The sequence below is a fragment of the Malus sylvestris genome, chromosome 10 (assembly GCF_916048215.2).
Source record: "Malus sylvestris chromosome 10, drMalSylv7.2, whole genome shotgun sequence".
NCBI lineage: Eukaryota > Viridiplantae > Streptophyta > Magnoliopsida > Rosales > Rosaceae > Malus > Malus sylvestris.
Genome location: NC_062269.1, coordinates 21,119,009 through 21,131,790, shown reverse-complemented (window position 1 = coordinate 21,131,790; position 12,782 = coordinate 21,119,009). Strand labels below are relative to the sequence as shown.

The window sequence follows — 12,782 nt, the reverse complement described above, 5'->3', positions numbered from 1 at the left end:
AAAAACAGATCAAGGTTTTAACAAGTCAATCGAAGACTTATGGCCATCCAAGAGGGAGTGTTATAATATTATGAGTCATTCAATGTGTGGATGGCCAACCCACTACATCTCACTCATCCCACTCTACATGTCCTTCCACTAGGAGTTGCCACTGCTTGCTTTTGGTGCTCCTGCTTTGCCTATAAATCAAAGGAGTTACAAAGAGAATAAAAAGAAGAAGAAGAAGAACGGAAGAGAGAAGCCAGAAGGTTCATGGCAGAGAGAGGAAAAAGAGAGGAGAGAATAGAGAGAGTTATCTTTGTAATCTTATTATTTCAGATTATATATGAAAGCATCACTACTGCCCCGAGGACGTACACACTGACTGTAGAGGAACCTCATAAATTTTGTATCTTATTTATTTATTCCACTGCACACACCGTCAATTTTACAATAGAATTGTAATTGTTCAGTTTCTATTTAAAACACAATAAAACAACGCCAGTCAACATGTGCTTGTGAAGTTGACAAAAAAGGAAAACATGTGCTTGTGAAATAACCTAATAAAATTAAGAAAAAGAAAGTATACTTTCTTTATCATATAATAATAACATTAGAAAAAAAGAGAGTAAGGGGTGGTCGGTGTCGACTTCGGAAAAGGTTGCCGACGTTACGGTTGGGTCACCGGATTAAATAAAAATGATGCAAAGAGATTATCGTTGCTATTTATGAATGGGTTTATAAAATTATTCTTTTTTTGTTTATTTAAGGATGATTTTGAAGATTTGAAAGATAAAAATTTTAGTTGGGTATAGAGATAAGAAAGTTAGGTTCAAATAAAATTTTTCTAACAATTATGATATGTAAGTACATTAAAAACATGACCTCCGATCTTTACTCAATCAATTAATTAGAAAGATGATAAATGCTAAGAAGACTGTCAAAATGGGACTCTCATGGACTATTTGTCATCTCACAGTTTGACGTCAAATTGTGTGTCAACATTATAAAATATTGTGCAAATAACATAAAGTGACAAAGAGTCCAAGAAGAATTTCATTTTTAAGATAGTTTCCTTAGTATTTCTCTTAGAAAGATTGCTCGCATTTAAACTCCCATCTACATGCCATTTCTTACCAAGAAAATCAATCTAAATCTAATAATATATTGATGATGACAAAGATGATGATGGAGATGAATGTGTGTATTTTATATGAGAGAGTATCATTGCCGGATCCTTTTTGTGAGGATCCCAGGGATCCTGTAATCACATTCGTTCATCGTACATCGTGTGGCTAGTTTTTGTCAGATATTGTTTATATTCAATTTTAAATAAAAAAAATTACAATGATTTCTGACCATATGATGTACGATGAACAGATGTGATTGGAGGATTCCCAAGATCCTAACGAAGAGGGTCAGTCCATCATAGTAGAGTTAGAGTCCAACAAAAACTAACCGTTGATTAGCATTATGTTGTAATTGACACCTTTAAATTGTCCACAAGCGACTCTATATTTGTCCTCTCTATCCAACACAATTCTACCCTACGATAAGCCACACCCTACCACAACCCCACATGAATTTTTAAAAAATGGTCCCATAACTTCATCGGCAGGAGGGCTCTCCGTAATGCTTGTGTCACCAAATTCAACCTTTATCGGCGCAGGTGTGCTTTATCCCCCCTTTGCCCTATTTGTGAGGAATGTGATGAGTCTATGGAGCATATTCTCCTTCTTTGCCCGTGGGCTGCTAGGGTGTGGAATGAGGGTCCCATGAGTCTTCAAATTATTCGAAGTTCTATTACGACTTTGGGTGATTGGATGTGATCGGTAATCAATCAAGTTCGGGGCTGTAAGGAGGAATTGAATCGTGCTCTGTCTTATTTAGTTTTTTTGTGTTGGTTTATTTGAAGAGCCCGATGTGACGCAATTTTCAATGGGGGGATGCCATCTCCTTTCAGAACTAATCGGGCTATTGTCATTGCCCTGGCTTCTTTCAATGGGGGGATGCGTTCTGGCAAATAATCTACAACTACAGGAGGTGGTGACTGAATCGGATGCTCAAGCTATTATTCGGTCCCTCATTGCTCCTTCTCTGAGTTGTGATTGGGACCTGCTTCCAATTCTTAGCCGTGCTTTGGAGGTTGGGAGGAGTTTTCAATCATGCTCTTGGTCATGGGTTCCACGGTCAGCAAATAGGGCGACGAATTTTGTCACCAGAAATATTTCTCCGGAGATGTGCGGCTTTGGCTGGGTTGTAAGACCTCCATCTTCGCTTGTGTGTGTCTTGAACAAGGACGGTCTTCTGTGTCCTCTAATGTAATGGGTGGGGGTTTTTTTTGCTTGGATAAATGGGATGACGCTGGGGTCTTGTTTGTCGGCGTCTATTTGTGTTCTATTTATCTTGGTTTCTGCTCCCTGGGTTCGTGGGGATGCTCTCTGCTTGTTGTTTGGCCTTGGCCTTGTGCCTTTCGGTTTCTTTGAATCGTTCTTCCGACCAAAAAAAAAAAAAAAACTTCATCGGCAGGCTCCAACCCTCAAAGCTATAGCATATGCCCAACTCTATATAAGCACTTTCTCTTCTCTTCACTTTCACAACCAAAAAGCACACGTAAAAAAAATAAAATAAAATAAAATAAAACAGCTCGAAGCAGCTTACAGATTGTGAAAACAGCTACAACCCAAATCCCCATTCTTCCAAATTTTTAATTTTGGTTGATATCTTTTTTATTTTGACATTGGAGATGGATTATCAGTATGCTCTTGGTGGGGGTGTTGGTTTCTCTGCTGGGCTCTGTTTTCTTCATGATCATCAACACCACTCTCAGCGGTGAGAAGAAGAAGGTGGTCGAGAAAGTTTCCGACGGCGTTAAAGGAAATGGGTACGTGCGGATGCCATCCCAGAACGGTAATTGACTACCGGAGATTGCTAGTGGCATGGACGTTGTCATTGTCGGTGCCGGAGTTGCCGGTGCTGCCCTTACTTACACTCTTGGGAAGGTGGCAAAATAATTCTCTCTACTATAAAATGAATAATATGGATTAGAAGAAGTGACTGTTATTGTGATTCCTGATTGGTGACAGATTAATTAAAGAAAAATAAAAAATTGCATTTCATTATTAGTTTTTTTTTTTTTTTTTTTGGAAAAATTACGATAGTAGATTTCATCAAAACATAGTCACAGTACATTGATTTCCATCCATTTCCTAGATATCTGAATGAGATTCCTCAACAAGTGGATCAACGATAATACTTGGAGGAGAGAAATCATTATTAATTAGTTTTATTAATTAAATTGTTGTTACTTTTTATAATCTATTTTCCTCAAACAACCCAGATAAGCTAAGTAGTCAAAGCTTAATAAAGATTTCTGAGAAGGCTAGCTAATTAAGCATTCAGCTATGATGCATGGACACGGACACGGACACGAGGATACGACACGATACGACACGGGGATACGTCAAATTTCTAAAAACTAAGACACGATACGGCATGGATACGGCAATTTATATAATAAATATATATTTAAAAAATATATTTTAAATAACAATAAAAAAATTAATTACTCAAAATCTAATTTATATTATTCAAACTCTTCAAAAAAAAAAAAAAACAGGATGGTAGTGGTGTAAATTCGGTGGGCTATGTAGTTTTGGGCTTTAGTCTCATTTAAACCCTAACAAAAAAAAAACTATGGTGTCGTTTTTTTCTACAGAAACTAACAAACGACATGTCAACCTAGCAGTCATCTTCTTCCCGAAGCCTCCTCCACCAGATCAGGTCGTCTCCGTGCGACGGCGTCATCTTCTTCGCGAGGTGTCTTTCCACCAGATCGGGTCGTCTCCGTGCGACGGCGTCATCTTCTTCGCGAGGTGTCCTTCATCCGTATCCAGACAGTCGGATACCCGTATCTAAACCGTCGGATACCCGTATCCATCTATCAAACGCCGTATCCGTTGATCCAAATACGTATCCAACGCGTATCCGACCGTATCAGAGGCGTATCGTGTCCATTTGCGTATCCGACACGCGATACGCGGCCGATGTGCCGTGTCTGTGCATCGTAGGCATTCAGATCTTCTTTAATTTCTTGGCTAACAATCTTTGATCATGTGAGCTTTTGAGTATAAACATATGTTTTGCTTCATCGTTACAGGAAGGGCGCCGCGTACACGTGATCGAAAGAGACTTGAGTGAGCCCGACAGAATTGTTGGTGAGCTGTTGCAGCCTGGAGGCTATCTCAAATTGATTGAGTTGGGTCTTGAAGGTAAGCAATTGCTTAAAATTGTTTAATTTGCTAAACACATTGCCATAGTTTCTGTACTAATTGATTATTTAATACCAAATTTGCGTGCATCGATTTTGATCAACAATTCATATTTGTGACATGCAGACTGCAAATGAGTCCATTGATGCACAGAAAGTGTTTGGTTATGCTCTTTATAAAAATGGGAATGACACAAAACTGTCTTATCGCTTGAAAAATTATGCTTCAGATATCGTCAGGAGAAGTTTTCACAACGGACGTTTCATCCATAAAATGCACGAAAGGGGTGCAACTCATAAAAAGTAATTCTCATTTTCCATGTTTTCTTGGAGAAATTGTTCAGTGTGTGTCTAGAACACGGTCCGGTACATCAAGTGTCATAATATAATTGGTTGAATTTTTTTTTTTCAAATTTCCAATCAATTGCATTATTATATTTGGTGTACCGAGTTGTGTTCTGGGCAAACAGAAAAATCTCTTGTTTTCTTGGTCTTTTGATTGTTTTGAGTAATCTTTTTCAACTTGTAACTCATATCCTTAACAGCGTGACACTGGAACAAGGAACTGTTACAGCCCTAATTGAAGAAAAGGGCACCATCAAGGGTGTTACGTACAAGAACAAGGCTGGAGAGGAGATGAGATCATATGTTCCGCTAACAATAGTTTGCGATGGGTGCTTTTCATATCTCCGCCGCAATCTCTGTTCTCCAAAGGTTGACAATCCTTCTTGCTTCGTCGGTTTGATCTTGGAGAACTGTGACCTTCCTTATGCAAACCACGGGCATGTGATCTTGGGAGAACCTTCACCCATTTTATTTTACCCTATCAGTAGTACCGAGGTTCGTTGTTTGGTAGATGTTCCCGGCACAAAAGTACCTTCACTAGCTAATGGTGAAATGGCCAAGTACTTGAAAACTGTGGTGGCTCCTCAGGTATCTATTATTAACATGAACAACAATGGATGACTGAACTAAGGAGATGGAAGAAGACAGAGAGAGAGAAAGAGAAAGAGAGATTGTATATATGAAACTTCAGAAAGATTACAATGATATCTCCATACAACTGAACACACTGCTACTTCTTATATAGTCACAAAGACTAATTACAATATTACCCTTCTACCTTAACTACCATCGGATCAACTAGATAATGCCATGTGGCATTCGGTTATATTGGTTATTACTTCCCCCTCAAACTGAACAGCCAAGTGAAGTTTGAATCAACCAGCTGGAAACTGATCAGAAACAGCAAGTGCAAGCTGTCGGTAGTGCTTGACAAACACGGGACTATGCAATCCTTTTGTGAACACATCTGCCACCTGATCTGTAGTAGGTATATAATGGACAATCAAATCACCTCGTTGCATTTTTTCTCGAACAAAGTGATAGTCGGTATCAAGATGTTTGATCTTGGAATGAAAAACAGGATTGGAGCTTAAAGCCAAGGCACTAAGGTTATCACAGTAAAGTAATGGAGGGACCAAAATTCTCTGATGCATATCTTTGAGGAGAGCCCGAATCCAAAACAAATCTGCTGCAGAATGTGCTAGAGCTTTGTATTCAGCCTCGGTGGAACTACGAGAAACTGTTGACTGCTTCTTAGATTGCCATGAGATTGGGTTATCTCCTAAGTAAATCACAAATCCAGATATAGACCTTCGGGTATTTATGTGTGCTGCTCAATCTGAATTTGAATAGGCAAGTAGATTGAAATCCAAGCTCTTTTTGTAATGCAGACCATAGTCAAGTGTTCCTTTCAGGTATCTCAAGATTCTTTTGACAAGGTGCATGTGAAGATCTGTTGGGGAAGTCATAAACTGACAGACCATGTTAATAGCATGAGCAAGATCTGGCCGAGTAAAGGTCAAATACTGAAGAGCCCCTACTAGACTTCGATAATGACTTGGATCAGAGAGAGCAGTGCCTTCTTGTTCAAGTAGCTGAGCATGTGGTTTTGATGGTGTGGATGTGGGCTTACATGTCTCCATGGCCGCCTTCTTCAGTAAATCCTTAGCATATTTAGATTAACTTATAAACAGTGACCCATCATCTTTATACTGAATATGCAAGCCTAAGAAAAAAGATAATCTGCCCATATCCTTGAGATCAAACACTTGTGCAAGATTAGTGATTACTACTTGAATTTTTGTAGAATTAGAGCTAGTGAGTATGATGTCGTCTACATAGAGTAGTAGAAGAATAATATCGCCTTCATCGACTTTAACAAATAAACTTGTATCCGAAAGAGAAGTTTTGAAACCAAGAGATGGAAGATAACTCGTAAACTTTGAGTTCCAGGCTCTCTGGGCTTGCTTTAAGCCATAAAGCGACTTAATGAGTTTACACACATGATTTGGAGAAGAAGTATCCACAAAGCCTCGAGGCTGCTGCATATAAACCTCTTCCTCGAGATCACCATGCAAAAAGGCATTTTTAATGTCTAGTTGTCGCAGATTCCAGCCATATTGGGCAGCTAAGACAAGAATAAGTCTTACAGTGGTGTGTCTTACCACTGGACTGAATGTTTCTGAGTAATCCAGCCCTTGTTCTTGAGTGTAACCCTGAGCAACTAACCTAGCTTTATACCTTGATATTGACCCATCAGGATTTTTCTTGATTTTATAGACCCATTTACTGCCTACAATGGTTCTGTTGGATGGAGTAGGAACTAGAATCCAAGTACCTTGAGCCTTTAAAGCATCATACTCTTCTTGCATAGCTTTTTGCCACTCAGATTTACAAGATGCAACCCTAAAAGTCTTAGGTTCTTCAATTTCAAATATATCTGCTAAGAACGAAAAACCAGCAAAGCATGCACCAGTAGTTGGACCAAAACCAGAATTATCAGAACCTGAGTCCAGAATTTGTAATGAACTTAACTCAGGTAACTCTGTAAGATAAGCAGTATAATTCTTTCTTGAGATAGCTCCTGTTTGTAATCTAGTTTGAATCCCATGATGTGGTGGGTGTTGGACAGGTAAGACAGGTGAACCAGTATGAGATGAACTGTCAGAAAGAGGAAGTATTACCTGTAGTTGAGTGGGATCGAGGACAGGAAGCAAAGGAGATTGATGTGGTGTATCACTAGCTGAAGAGTTGGAATTACCAGGTGTTGATGCTGATGAAGATGCATGACTTTGAAGCTGTGGAGAAGTACTGACAGATCCTGATGTCCCAACAGGATGAATAACTGGTGACTGACTATGCTCAGAATGATTCCTTGTAGCACTTAGGGGAATAGGAAATGGCAGAATCACAGTATTAGTGTTACCAGTTGACTTACCAGAAATATCACCACTGTGAGAGGACTTTAACTTTGCAGGAAAAATGGATTCTTAAAAAATGACATACCTTGATATAAAACACTTCTTGGACTGTTGATCATAACAGATAATGCCCTTATACCCCATTGCATAACCTAAGAAAATACACATTTTGGATTTAAACTGCAATTTATGTCTGTTGTAAGGTTTTATCCAAGGAAATACAGCAGATCCAAATATTCTCAAAGACTGCAACTCAAGTAACTGGTTGTATAACAGCAGATAAGGAGAACTAAAGGACAAAGTCTTACAAGGCATTTTATTAATCAGAAATACTGCATGTGCACAAGCAAAGTACCAAAACTCACTACTTAAACCAGAAGCACTTAGTAAAGTGAGAGCAGTATCCACCACATGCCTATGTTTCCTCTCAGAAATCCCATTCTGTTGAGGAGTGTAAGGACAGGAAATAAATTGCATAATGCCTTTTTTCAGCCAAGAAAGGTGTAAACCTCTTGCTAGTATATTCACCTCCACCATCTGTTTGCAACCCTTTAATTGTCATTCCAAACTGAGTGCAAATAAAAGTATAAAACTTGACAAAAATTGCAAATACATCAGATTTGTTGCACATGGGAAATATCCAAGTAAATCTTGTATATTCATCAACAAACAGTACATAGTATCTAAAACCTTCCACAGACTTTACAGGAGTTGGACCCTAAACATCAGTATGAACTTTCTTAAAAGGAACCACACATCTGTTATTTCTAACCGGAAAAGGTACTCTAGACATTTTTCCTTGAATACAAGAAGTACAAGTAGTACATGTATTATCTATCTTGTGTACAACTTTAGACTGTCTTAACATTGCTGCCATTGTATCATGTGCTGGATGTCCTAATCGTTGATGCCAAATATCTGATTTCACCATTTTCCCTAAGTAAACCATTGGATCTCTTGTAACAAATTCTAGCCTTCCAGAAACTTTAACCACCGAAATCTGAAACAACTCTTCTGGTTTACTCCTTCCGTGATACACCACCTCCCTTGTCTTCTTGTCCTGCACAAAAAATTCACACTCATCACATATAAACCAACTATTATTATCTGCACATAATTGTTTCACTGAAAGAAGATTTCTGGCAATATTTGGAACATGAAGAACTTTACTGAGAACAAGAGAACGATCAGCAATATGAATAGCAGTGGAGCCAATATGTGTAATTGGTAAACTTGAACCATTACCAATGGTTATATTATCAGAACCTTGATAAGAAGCCACTTGATTTAATGCATTTATATCGGCAATCATGTGGTGTGACGCACCCGAGTCCACAATCCACGAATCCGGAGGAAGGACCTGAGATGTTTGTTGTGCATTCATGGCAGATAGGGAAGATGGAGGTGGCTGTCCTTGATAAGTGTAATTGGCTCTATGGAAACAGTCAAGAGCAGAATGTCCTCTTTTGCCACATATTTGACACTCCACAATAAAACCAGGTGTTGTATTGCTCGTATTTCTGTGAAAACAGTTCACTGCAGTATGCCCTCGTTTATTGCAAATTTGACACTCAATAACAACATTTGGCCTAGCTTCTGTATTGCCTGACCATGATCCAGTAACATTCTGAATTTGTCTTGACCCGGATGAATAATGACCATTACCACTATGAAACCCTCGGCCTCTGAAATTGTTACCAGTTCTATAGTTGTTGCTATTATTCCTGTATTGACCACCATTGCCATTGCCAGACCGGTTACCCCCATTATAGTTCTGAGTCCTGAACCCTTGCTGCTGACCAGAATTAGATTGAGCTACAAGACCATATCCATATGATTGATCATGATGCCCTGGAGGAAGCGTATTAGATCCAAACATCTGAGACTCCACACCATGGTGATAAGCATTATTAAATGCACTCTGTGTTTGCTGACTAATTGTGCGACCTGTAGTAGCAGGTATATGAGCATGATGTTGAGAATTGGATGAAGATGCACCATTCGAAGATCCACTTCCATACATGACAGATCCCAAATTAGTAGTCTGACCAGAGTGAGAACCCTGAACATACATAACAGCCATGTTCTGAGATAGCAGATTCATTTCTCCTTCAATCTCCTTTTCAGTTCCAAGTAATTGTGCACGAAATTCCTGTAAGGTAATGGAAGATTCCTGTGCCAAGATAATAGTGCGAATAACACCATATTCCTTAGGTAAACTTGCCAACCCAGCAATGATAATATCATTATCAGAAACTGTCTCTCCTGCAGCCATTAACTGATCTCTTATATTCTTCAAACGCAACAAGTATTTATCAATACTATCTGCCCCCTTCTGAATCGTATGCAACTCAGTTTTCAAATGATTAACCCTAGACTTCGAAACAGAAGCATACCGTTCAACAAGATTTGACCATGCTTCAAAGGCAGTCCTGCACCCCAAGACATATTCCATTGCCTCATATGTTAGTGTAGCCAACAGCAGACTAATAAGAGCCATATCAGTAGACTCCCAATCAAGAAACTCTGTGGTAATTTCCCTTGTAATACCAGCCTCTGAACTAACTGCATACTTTGATGGGCAACCAATCTTGTCATCAAAATGACCAAATAATTTGTACCCTTTAAGAACCGACTGAAACTGAAAGGCCCATTTGGCAAAATTATCATCTCTAAGTTTTATAGTCAACATACCCAACAAATGCTCAATCTTGAATGAAGAAGACGCCATTGAAAAAGATTCAATCAATCAGAACGCTGAATGAAAAAATTACCAAACAAGGAGATTGACACTCCACGATTACACAAGAGACTTCCAAGATTCACAGAACCACGCTCAAATAAGGAGATTGACACTCCAAAGCACAACACAAATCACCCACTTCGACTAGAGACACTAAATCAGGAGATTGACACTCCAAAACACAACACAGGAGACTAAAACTCCAAGATTCATAGAATGAATAATACAGACACTAAATCAGGAGATTGACACTCCAAAACACAGCACAGGAGACTGAAACTCCAAATTCATAGAAAGAATGACACTTTCTTCGTTAAACCGATAAGTCCTAGAGAATGATACTCCAAGAACCAATACAGAAAGAATGATAATTGCAGAAATCAACACATCACTATTCTACCAAAACCCCTAAATATTCGCTTCAATTAAATTTCAACAAATTGAACCAAAACCCCAAATACCACAGCTCCAAGAAAGAAACAAAAGCACCTGATTCGCTCCAGATTTTCAAGAACGTCGATCCAGATTACCAAACGCCCATTCTTCGAGCCCCGAATCTCCGAACACCCAATCTTCAAAACAGCAACCAAACCAGCGGAAGTTTTCACCAGAATCAAGAATGGCGACGAGCCAATGCCGGCGATGATACCATATTAACATGAACAACAATGGATGACTGAACTAAGGAGATGGAAGAAGACAGAGAGAGAGAAAGGGAAAGAGAGATTGTATATATGAAACTTCAGAAAGATTACAATGATATCTCCATACAACTGAACACACTACTACTTCTTATATAGCCACAAAGACTAATTACAATATTACCCTTCTACCTTAACTACCATCGGATCAACTAGATAATGCCATGTGGCATTCGGTTATATTGGTTATTATCTATTATTTGCTTGACTTGTTAAGTTTCGATTCAAATGTGACAAATATTTATCAATTGAAAAGTACTAATCGAAGGACTTTGGTATTTAAGGTTCCCCCTCAGCTCTTGAAGTCTTTTCTAGTGGCGGTTGACAAAAGGAAACATCAGAACAATGCAAAACAAAAGCATGCCTGCTACTCCTGTTCCCACTCCTGGTGCAATTTTATTGGGTGATGCATTAAACATGCGACACCCTTTAACCGGAGGAGGAATGACCGTGGCTCTTTCAGACATTGTTCTTCTAAGGGATCTTCTTAGATCCCTATCTGATCTCAATGACGCACCAGCTTTGTGTGAATATCTCGAATCGTTCTACACATTGCGCAAGGTATAAATCATCAGATATGGAATAAAAAAAATTCCATGTTTAGACAATATGATATGTTAATGTATACTTTGAGAGTCTGACAACATAATATATTAGATACCTGGATGAACAAACATTATCTCATACGTGAAATTTATAATTTGTTTGATGGTGCTGTTTGCGATTTCCACTTTGCTGATAATTATTATACTTGGTTTTCTTTCTGCAGCCTGTTTCATCTACCATAAACACATTGGCCGGAGCCTTGTACAAGGTATTTTGTGCATCACCTCACCCGGCAAGAAAGGAAATGTGAGAAGCGTGTTTCGACTATTTGGGCCTTGGAGGCATATGTTCATACGGACCTATATCTCTTCTCTCTGGTCTTAACCCTCGTCCGGTCCATCTGTTTCTCCATTTCTTTGCTGTGGCTGTCTATGGAGTTGGCCGCTTAATGATTCCATTCCCTACGCCTAAAGGTATATGGCTTGGGACTAGATTGATCTTGGTATGTTCACTAAAATTCCCAATAGTTCCTCTTTATCAACATGCTTGTCAATTACCGATTAATACATACGTAAGTTTTCACTTGAACTAAAATTTGGTTTTCCCTTTATTTTCAGGGTGCATCAGGAATTATATTCCCCATTATTAAGGACGAAGGAGTTAGACAAATGTGCTTTCCTGCAACAATCCCGGCATATTACAAAGCTCTTCCTCTTCAAATGAAGAATCGGGAACAGGCAGACAAATTCCAATCATACTCTTTCTGAACTACCGGAGTAAAGTTTTCAAAAAAAAAAAAGAAAAAAGAACTACAGGAGTAAACTGACAAGAGTCCTAATTAACGTACATGATATGATTGTGACTGTAAATGACAAGGAAGAAATTTCTAGACTGAAGGAGTACTTGGAGATGGAGTTTGAGACGAAAGGCATTGGGGACAAGTAATTCTTGGGTATTGAAGTTGCCCAATCTGAACAAGACATATTTTTATCACGAGAAAGTATGTCTCAGACTTATTGACGTAGATTGGGTGGCTTGATTGCAACCTGCATCTCAGACTTGACGTAGATTGGGTGGCTTGATTGCAACCTGCATATATACTGATGGTTAATTTGTTATATTAGAAGATCAATTTATCTATATAGAGAGAGCTTTATTTTCTTCATTTCTCTATCTCTACAATTTATCTTTCTTGTTTTCCATTCTTTTCCTTCTAAATAGTTGCAACAATTTGAGGAAGAGAGTATGTATGTCCTTACTAGAAGTTATTGTTTTTC

At 38.7% G+C, this 12,782-nt stretch overlaps 1 pseudogene; it reads left to right on the top strand.

Moving 5' to 3' along the window:
• Positions 1-1,695: 1,695 nt before the first annotated feature.
• On the top strand, positions 1,696-12,289 carry LOC126585141 (squalene monooxygenase SE1-like; annotated as a pseudogene).
• Positions 12,290-12,782: the final 493 nt, after the last annotated feature.